At 42.3% G+C, this 10,656-nt stretch overlaps 1 pseudogene; it reads right to left on the bottom strand.

The window, feature by feature from the left end:
* Positions 1–169: 169 nt before the first annotated feature.
* LOC133986372 (uncharacterized) overlaps positions 170–10,656 on the bottom strand; it is an 81,577-nt pseudogene continuing 71,090 nt past the window's right edge.

Raw genomic sequence — 10,656 nt, 5'->3', positions numbered from 1 at the left:
GACAAAATCGAACTTATTATATTATTGTTATTAGAATTAAACTTATTAATATAAACCCACATAAATATATAGATTTATTTTCTTTGTTTTTCATTAAATTATACAAATCAGAACAAATTAAGCCATTTCAGATGTAGATGATTATTTAATAGAGTGGAAACTGAGCTGATTCTTCCCAATGCAGTGGTACATGCCCTGGACCCCATAAGGAGGAATAGTCCATAAGAAGACTACCCCCCTGTCTATTATTCATTTTCACTGTGGACATTCTCAGACTGACTAACCCAAATATGAATGTACTTTTTGTAGTCATAATTGCAACTTGAATCTTAGACGTAAGTCTCGTATTTACAGGTTGGAATCTCATGATCACAATTATTCCATTATGATATGAATGTGACATAAAACCCGCCACACTTCAACTGCTGAACCTCAGCCTTCACCATTTAAAGGTATTAATTTAAACAACCGATAGGTGACATATTATTTTGACAATCATTAGTGATTTGATATCCAAATAAGTGAAAAAACTATGAAACTACTATACAAACTAGTATAAAATAAAACATTATTAATATCCACTTCCCATTATCCCATTACAGTTCAAGCCTTTGTAATACACTAACAACAGAAACAACAACTGGACTCAGTTTATGATTTGATTAATTTTACAGTTAATCATGTGGAAACCATGTTCATATTTACAACCAGCGAGAGATCATGTCGGTACTCAATACCATCAGCTGTGTGTGATCCTCTGCAGACTGAACTATCTGGTTAGCAGTGAGAAAGTTGCTCTCCCTCCTACAGAGGACACAGAGACACTGAAGAATCAGACCAGCCATACCAGAAACCAAACCCAGCATACAGAGGCTGAGTGAATGTGGTATTGAAGGTGTGGAGGTGGATCAGTGTGTCAGAGGAGACTCTGTAGAAGGACAGAGTGCCAACAGGACAGTCCACATACACTGCTACTCTGTTAGAGACAGAGGATGAGGAGGAGGAGGAGGAGGAGGAGATGGATGTTTCTCTGTTATCGTGCCAGACAGAGTAACCACCCTCAGAGCAGAATAGACTCCAGGACTGATCGTTCTTTCCAAACTCACAGTCATCACTGAGTCCTTTTCTGCTGATTCGTTTGTAACTCACTGATATATCGATTCCTCCTTTACACTCGACCTCCCAGTAACAGCGACCAGTCAGGTCATTTCTGCACAGCAGCTGAGGACACCAGTCAAATCTGTCTGGATGATCAAGATATGACTTATACTCCTTCACACGTGTCACCTTCCTATTGTTGTCAGACAGTTCAAGGTGTGTGTATACAGTGTTTGGATCCAGTGTGAGTTTACAGAAATCTGACGGAGAGAACGAGACACAATACAGCTGCAGTTATTGATCTATCATCTGTATGATGATGAAATCATCTTCATCCTCAGTAGGATGTGAATGAGTGATGTCACAGTTTGATGAATGAAATGAAAAACACACTTACACTTCCTCAGACCTGGTGTCAACCATCGGACTCCAGCAGGCTGCAGACTGAAAGGAGGAGGGGGGTCAGAGCAGCACGTTCTCTTTCAGCATGCTAATATGGACATTTAATGACTGTCATACACATATATTCCAAATATGATACTTTTTGTCATATGATGATAAATATACAGTTGTGTACAGTACATACACACATTGTTCCCTTTCATACAACCTGTTCAAAGTGGGAATACTAAGCCTAAAGACATGTACATACATTGTGATTCGTTCAGCCAAACTCGATGTCAACAATCATGCTTTCATCTTTTAAGACTCATCAGTTTGTATTCTGCACTGATGACAGGACTTTTTGAACAGATGCACACTAACATGATTTTGTGTTTGCCTGCCATGTAAATCATCCTTGGTTTTCATGGAAGTCACTACATAAATCTAAGTCAGGGGTTTCAAACTCATTTTAGTTTAAGGGCCACATACAGACATATTTGATCTCATGTGGGCCGGACCATTAAAATCCACTGCATGATAACCTATAAATAATATATAGTATATATTACGACTTTACTATAATAAACCATCTATTCACACAACAGATGAACAGGCCTTAAGATGCCTTAAGAAAGATTAGATAAATCGTCCCAAACATACAACATTTTTGCAGACAGGGCTGTCAGTTTGGGGTTAACCTGGTAACAGATACTGATAAAAATGTGTCCTCAAAATCTGAATCACATTGCAATTATATCAAGTTTGACGTCCACAGGAAGATCAGAAAAATGGTGACTTAGTATTTTGCAATTTTGATACTTTGCAAAGTTATCCAGTGGGCCAGATTGGACCCTTTGGCGGGCCGGTTCTGGCACATGGGCCGTATTTTTGACACCCCTGATCTATTATTATTGTTGTTGTTGTTATGAAAATGATAATCCAGCCTGTTTCTGTTTGTTTTTCCAGAACAATCTTTGGACAACTGACAAGTAATTTCATCTCACACAGCAGTGGAACAATCTGCTTCAGTCTGAAGTGTTTGAGTTGCGTTTACTGCAGATTTCTGTTTTTCATTTTGTGTCCACCTGTCTGTCCATACCTGAGACTATCCATCTGTTTCTCTGTATCTAAGAGTGTCCAGCTATCTGTCCAAACCTGAGAGTGTCCAGTGTCCAGTGTGGATCCTCCAGTCTTGCTGACAGCAACTTCTCTCCTGAGACTCCTGGATGATTGTAGCTGAGGTCCAGCTCTCTCAGATGGGAGGGGTTGGAGCTCAGAGCTGAGGCCAGAGAAGCACAGCCTTGCTTTGTGATCAGACATCCTGACAGACTGCAGACACACAAACCAACACACATTACATAATCTAAGATTACTGCAGGATTGAAAGGTAATGTGTTTATTATTGCCACCATCAATATGTTTCTGTAGTCTTTAGAGTTAAACATAACACTTACAGTCACTACTTTTCAATTCAAAAAATACATGTCAAAGATTTTCTACACCTGAGAGTTTTCAGTGTACAGAGTGGGCTCTCCAGTCCAGCAGAAAGCTTTTTCACTCCTGAATCCTGAAGGTTGTTGTTACTCAGGTCCAAATCTCTCAGACTAGAGGACTGGGAGCCAAGAACTGAGGACAGAGCTGCACAGCTTCTCTCTGAGAGGTTACAGCCATTCAGTCTGAAGAAACAATAATGAACAAGAAATAAGTCTTAATTTGACAATATGTAATTTGTGCCAAGCACTGATGACATGTCATAAAGCAGCCAGAGATGTGACAGTTAACAATCAATATAGATTAGTTTCTTAATTTCAGTCAACAGTGGTATACACTATGTATGTTGGACAGTACATGCAGCTAAAGTACAGTAACAATATTTCAGATTTTCTACCCCATGAAAGTTTTAAATCCTCATGAAGAGGAGACTCTAAAATGATGACATGAGAGAGGCTGCTAAACTTTACTTATAGTTTAGAGAAATATCTCAAATCAGTTGAGCCAAACCATTATCAGACCTGAGAGTTTCCAGTGCACAGTGTGGACTCTCCAGTCCACCAGACAACTGCTTCACTCCTGAATCCTGCAGGTTGTTGTTACTCAGGTCCAGCTCTGTGAGACTAGAGGACTGGGAGCTGAGAACTGAGGACAGAGCTGCACAGCTTTTCTCTGAGAGGTTACAGTCAGTCAGTCTGGAGAGACAATGTGGACAAAATATTTACTAAATTGTTAATTTTCCCTTCAATAAATCTAACTATCTGTGTACTTACAGTGCTTTGTTGGAGGCTTTGACCACTGGCATCAGCCTTAGAAGAGCTTCCTCTGAAGCAGAGTATTTCTTCAGGTCAAACACATCCAGATCTTTTTCTGATGACAGTAAGATGAAGCCCAGAGCTGACCACTGAGCAAGAGACATTTTTTCTGTGGAGAGACTTCCTGATCTCAGGTACTGTTGGATCTCCTCCACTAGAGAACGATCATTCAGTTCATTCAGACAGTGGAGCAGATTGATGCTTCTCTCTGTAGACAGATTCTCAGTGATCTTCTTCTTGATGTACTTGACTGTTTCCTGATTGATCTGTGAGCTACCTCCTGTCTGTGTCAGAAGACCTCGTAGGAGAATCTGATTGGTCTGCAGTGAAAGACCCAGGAGGAAGCGGAGAAACAAGTCCAGGTGTCCATTTGGACTCTGTAAGGCCTTGTCCACAGCACTCTGGTAGAAATGTGCTGATGATGAGGATGTTTTTTGTCCTTCTTCCAGCAGATTGACTCCAGACTTGATGAATTTCAGATGGACATGAAGAGCAGCCAGAAACTCCTGAACACTCAGATGGACAAAGCAGAACACCCTGTCCTGGTACAGCCCTCTCTCCTCTTTAAAGACCTGTGTGAACACTCCTGAGTACACTGAGGCTGCTTTGATATTGATGCCACACTCTGTCAGGTCTGATGCATAGAATATCAGGTTGCCTTTCTGCAGCTGCTCAAAAGCCAGTTTTCCCAGAGACTCAATCATCTTCCTGCTCTCTGGACTCCAGTGTGGATCTGTCTCAGCTCCTCCACCATACTTGATGTTCTTCAGTTTGGACTGAACCACCAGGAAGTGGATGTACATCTCAGTCAGAGACTTGGGCAGCTTTCCTCCCTCTCTGCTTTTCAACACATTCTCCAGAACAGTAGCAGTGATCCAGCAGAAGACTGGGATGTGACACATGATGTGGAGGCTTCGTGATGTCTTGATGTGGGAGATGATGGTGCTGGCCTGTTTCTTATCTCTGAATCTCTTCCTGAAGTACTCCTCCTTCTGTGGGTCAGTGAACCCTCTGACCTCTGTCACCATGTCAACACACCAAGTAGAAATCTGATTGGCTGCTGCAGGTCGTGTGGTTATCCAGAGGCGAGCAGAGGGAAGCAGGTTTCCCCTGATGAGGTTTGTCAGCAGCACATCCACTGAGGTGGACTCTGTAACATTAGTCAGGATCTCACTGTTGTGGAAGTCCAGAGGAAGTCGACACTCATCCAGACCGTCAAAGATAAACACAACCTGGAACTCTTCAAACCTGCAGATTCCTGCTTCTTTGGTTTCAGTAAAGAAGTGATGAACAAGTTCTACCAAGCTGTACTTTTTCCCTTTCAGCACATTCAGCTCTCTGAAAGTGAATGGAAATGTAAAGTGTATGTCCTGGTTGGCTTTGTCTTCAGCCCAGTCCAGAGTGAACTTCTGTGTTAAGACTGTTTTCCCAATGCCAGCCACTCCCTTTGTCATCACTGTTCTGATTGGTTCATCTCTTCCAGGTGAAGCTTTAAAGATGTCTTCTTGTCTGATTGTTGTTTCTGGTCTGTCTGTTTTCCAGGATTCTGTTTCAATCTGTCTGACCTCATGTTCATCATTGACCTCTGCAGTCCCTCCCTCTGTAATGTAGAGCGGTGTGTAGATCTGATTCAGAAGGGTTGGGTTTCCTGCTTTAGCGATTCCCTCAAACAAACACTGTAACTTCTTCTTCAGGTTACACTTGAGTTTATGTTGGCACAGTGGAGCATGAGTTCCTTAAAGAAGAACATACAAATGAAATCAGTCACTTAAAATACATCTTTCAACATTTAATACTGTCAACCAGTAAGTACATAAACATATTTTCCTCAATATTGAGACATCAGTGAACATCTCATTTATCAAGCAGATCAAAATGTCATTCCAAAACAAAGTCATAGCACAACACATAGCCATGGATGGGACATAAGAGAGTTTGGAGGATACACCACCAGAGACCTCCTCTGAGAATCATCACCTTATCGTGGTGGAGGGGATTGCATGTCCCTGTGACCCTGGGAGCTGTGTTGTCAGGGGTAATAGCCCCTGGTAAGGTCTCGCAAGGCAAACTGGTCCCAGGTGAGGGTCCATACTAAGAACAATTTAAACCATTCCAAGAAACAACACAAAAGGTGAGAACCTTGCCCGGAAGAGAAAGACCAGGGCACTCTCCTGGAACCTGGCCTGGGAGGGGAGCACCGACAACTGTCTGGTGGCCAGGCCTTGATCCACAGAGCCCAAAAAAATAATGTGGAGTTGCCGCCATTTGGGCCTCCCACCTGCAAGTACAAAGTCTGGGGTTGGTTGCAATTTTGATTGGGCAATTGGCAAAGGCATGGGCCTAGGCATGCTGATCCACAGCATCATAAGTTAGCTCTAGAGACGTGGAATGTCACCTCGCTTGTGGGAAAGGAGCTGTAGCTACTGTGGGAGGTGGAGCAGTACCAACTAGATATAGTTGGGCTGACCTCATAGCATAGCACTGGCTGTGGAGCCAAACTTCTGGAGAAGGGCTAGACTCTTTTCTTTTCCGGAGTTGCCCAGTGGGAAAGGCGCCGGGTGGGTGTGCGGATACTCACAGCTGAGCACAGCAGTAGTGGAGTTCTCCTCGCGGAACAAGAGGGTCGCCTCCTTGCGTCTTTGCATTGCTGGGAGGAAGACTCTGACTGTTGTATGTGTGTATACACCAAACAGCAGTTCAGAATACCCGGCCTTCCTTGACTCTCTCGGTGGGGCCCTCGAAGGGGCGCGGCCCAGTGAGTCCATAGTTCTGCTGGGGGACTTCAACACCGATGTGGGCAATGATGGAGAAACTTGGAGGGGTGACTGGGAGGAATGGCCTGTCCGATCTGAACCCAAGTGGTGTGTTGTTATTGGACTTGTGTGCTAGCCATGGATTGGCCATAACAAACACTATGTTCGAGCATAAGGGTGTTCATAAGTGTACACCAGAACACCTTAGGCCAAAGATGATCGACTTTGTATTTGTGTTATCACATCTGCTGCTGTATGTCTTGGACACTCGGGTGAAGAGAGGACTAGAGCAAGCAGGGCAAGCTGCCAGACAGACCTGGGAAACCTGAACTAGTAGCGAGGGTGAACTGGGAACTTCTGGCGGAGGCCCTCATCCGCGAGATCTTCAACTCCTACTTCCGGAGGAACTTCTTCTGCATTCCCTGAAAGGTCGAGAACAAAGAATCCAAGTGGACCATGTTTAAGACCTCAGTTGTGGAGGCAGCTGCTCAGAGTTGCGGACGGAAGGTCATCTGTGCCTGTCAGGGCGACAACCCAAGAACCTGCTGGTGGACACAAGCGTAAAAGGAGTCTGTCATGGCTGTGTGGATGATATTCGCCCTGAGATGCTGAAGGCTCTCGACATTGTGGGGCTGTCATGGCCGACGCACCTCTTCAATGATACATATCTCTCCTGGCCTGGGAACGCCTTGGTATCCCCCAGGAGGAGCTGATGAGTGTGGCTGGGGAGAGGGATATCTAGGTTTCATTGCTCAGCATGAAGCCACCGTGACCCAGACCAGGATAAGCAGCAGAAAATGGATCGATGGATGGACCACCAGAGACACTTCAGACTGACATTGAGAATGGTGGAATTTCTTAGCCACATCTTTCAGACATATTTGCATATTAACAGAGAAAATGCAACAGTGGCATACTGCAGTGTAAGCTTTGCCTGTCCAGGCTCATGTCACTACTGATCTGCATCGAACTTGGGAAACACATAAAGATAGACATCTTTAAATTTAGATATACTGAGAGCCTCAGAACCATTTCATTTCAATTAGAAAAAAATCTTAATTCAATAAGTCTCAATTTCTTTTCAACATGGCTTTTTGACAAATTTCTATACTTTGGCTAAATTTTCAGTTCATTGCATGGGATCCACATGTAAGGTAACCTCAGGGAGTAACTAAGTAACTTTTACTTTGAGTTACGTTTTTACTTGAGTCACTTTTTATACAAGTGCTTTAACTATTACTCCAATATCATTTCAGTCAAGTTGAATAGGATATTTCAGTACTATTAACAACGATTTAACAACAAGTTAAATCGTCTTACTGCTCTGCAGACGGTCAGCCAGCTCCTCCTGCTTCATTCTCCTCAGGAAGTGTAGTGTGATCTTTAGAAATGCTTCTCTATTGCTCTTCACCTGCTCTTCCTCCTCACCATCCAACACCTCTTCATCCTCTCTGTGATTCTCTAAGCATTCTGGGTAATTTGAACTCAGAAACGTCTGGATCTTCTTCAGCTGGTTCTTCACAAAAGTGACAACGTTCTCCTCCAGCAGCTGGGAAAGAATAATATATGAATGATACAATCAAACTAAAATCATCAAGAAAACATCAGATCCATGTTGGACACACTGACAATCCACTGGTCTACAAAGTGCAGCATGGAGATGATTGTGAACAGAATAAATGTAAAAGTAGTTTTTGTACATGTACAGACCATAAATATGGAGTCCAGGTCTGTTTGATGCTGCTGGGCAGACTGACCACTGGGAACCTCTGAGCTCTCCTGGTCCATTCTGTGGAGGAATCATGAAGAATGAGCTCACATTAAGTCTGTCCACACAGAGACAAACACAAGCTAACGGCCCATCAAGTGATATTCGGATGTCAATCAATCAATCTTCATTTATATAGTGCTAAATCACAACAGAAGTCATCTTAAGGCACTTTTCACATAGAGCAGGTCTAGAACGTACTCTTTAATGTGAAAAGAGAATCGGATAACTCCCTGTAGTGGTAGCCGCTACAGCTCAGTCTGGTTGTAGCTTTCAGCTCAGTGTTTAGCTTCACCAGTTTGGCTTAGTCCCAACAGTTCTGAACAAATCTCGATACAGCTCTCCCTCCCTCACTATGCACTGCTGAAGTGCCCTGGAACAAGGCAGCTAGAGCTTCCAGCTGCTCCAGTATTAGTTTGTTTCTGCCTGTTGTGATTGGTTCAGTGGTTTGACATCTAAATTTAGGATCAAAGCGCAGGTGATGGAAAATTATATTATTCAGTAATTATTAAATGTTTCCTCTTTAACTCATGTTGGTTGTGATTCATTCAGAAGTGTAGGACTGCTGCCAGTAGAGCTCAGAGTAGAACAGAAGCTGCATCATACGTTCAACATTATCAATGGCTTTGATCCTCAATACTTGACAGATAACAATAAAACATACTTAGCATGGTTTTAACACCAGGGCCAGTGTGTGTTTAGATAGATATATCCCTCCAGTGAATAATGTGGGCAGAAGTTCCTGTTTTTAAGCTGGTGCCGTGTTGTGGAACAGCCTGCTGTTACATATCTAGCTGTTAAACATGACAGGAGCTTATAGAAGGACTTATTTATAGAACAGGGCCACAGGTTCATAATGACATCTGAAATTACATTTTTACTTTAAACATTAAATTGTCTTTGTGGTGATTCAATTTCATGTTGTATGTCTTGTTTTTTGTATTTTAACATCTTGGGACCATGGTGAAAATAAGTATTTTCCTTAACGTGACTGACTTACTTTTCTTCTGATCGTATAAGATATCCATTTTCATCTATGAACCTCATGGATGAATTGCTGGGTCCAGGTCCACGTCCAGCAGAGTCTGGTCTGTGCTGCTTCTTTGTTCTTCAACACAACACACACAGACGTTTGAGTGTGAATAATTATGGTGAAGTGATGTGAGTGGAGAACAGTGATGGACAATCTATATCTAATATCGTCCAACCGTGCCACAGGTTCATAATGACATCTGAAATTACATTTTTACTTTAGACATCAAATTGTCTTTGTGGTGATTCAGTTTCATGTTGTATGTCTTGTTTTTTGTATTTTAACATCTTGGGACCATGGTGAAAATAAATATTTTCTTTAACGTGACTGACTTACTTTTTCTTTGGTCGTATTAGATATCCATTTTCATCTATGAGCCTCATGGATGAATTGCTGGGTCCAGGTCCACGTCCAGCAGAGTCTGGTCTGTGCTGCTTCTTTGTTCTTCAACACATCACACACAGACGTTTGAGTGTGAATAATGATGGTGAAGTGATGTGAGTGGAGAACAGTGATGGACAATCTATATCTAATATCGTCCAACCGTCATACAACCAACAATGTGATCTAATAACCCATGTAAAAATACTGACACAAGACGTGCAGGTGGTTGAGTGGTTGAGCATGCATGCCATATACGCAGCAGACCCCGGTTCAAATCCCGATCTGAGGTCCTTTGCTGCATGTCACACCCCCCTCTCTCTCCCATGTTTACTGCTAAATAAAGGTGTCTATGCCAACAAAATCTTTAAAAAAATAAAATAAAATACTGACACAACTGGGGCTTGTTTCACCTCACACCTTCAATATTATTCTATCTGAAGAAAGATACTCCAAACTCACAGTTCAGCTGACGCATAATACACACTACATACTAGGAAGAACAACTTTAGTTACAGTGCATCCAGGAAGTATTCACATCCCTTAACTTCCATACATGCGATGTTTCAGTTTTTTTATTTTTAATACATTTGCAAAAAATTCTAAAAAACCTTTTTCGCTTTGTCATTAGCCTATGGGGTATTGTGTGTAGATTGATGAGATAAAAAGGAATTTTTTTTAAAATAAGGCTGTAACATAACAAAATGTGGGGGAAGTGAAGGGATGTGAATACTTTCCGGATGCAATGTACATGATGCATATGAGTACTTAATACTGACTTATTTATATCCAGAACACAGGCTCACACATGTGCACATACAACACACCAGTGGTGGAATTTAACTAAGTACATGCACTCAGGTGTTGTGTTTAAGTAGTTTTGAGGTATTTGTACTTAATTCATACTTCTACTCCACAATATTTCAGAGCACA

Source organism: Scomber scombrus, chromosome 9, assembly GCF_963691925.1.
Source record: "Scomber scombrus chromosome 9, fScoSco1.1, whole genome shotgun sequence".
Lineage (NCBI taxonomy): Eukaryota > Metazoa > Chordata > Actinopteri > Scombriformes > Scombridae > Scomber > Scomber scombrus.
The sequence above is the reverse complement of the archived record's forward strand: the minus strand, read 5'-3'. Positions and strand labels throughout refer to the sequence as shown.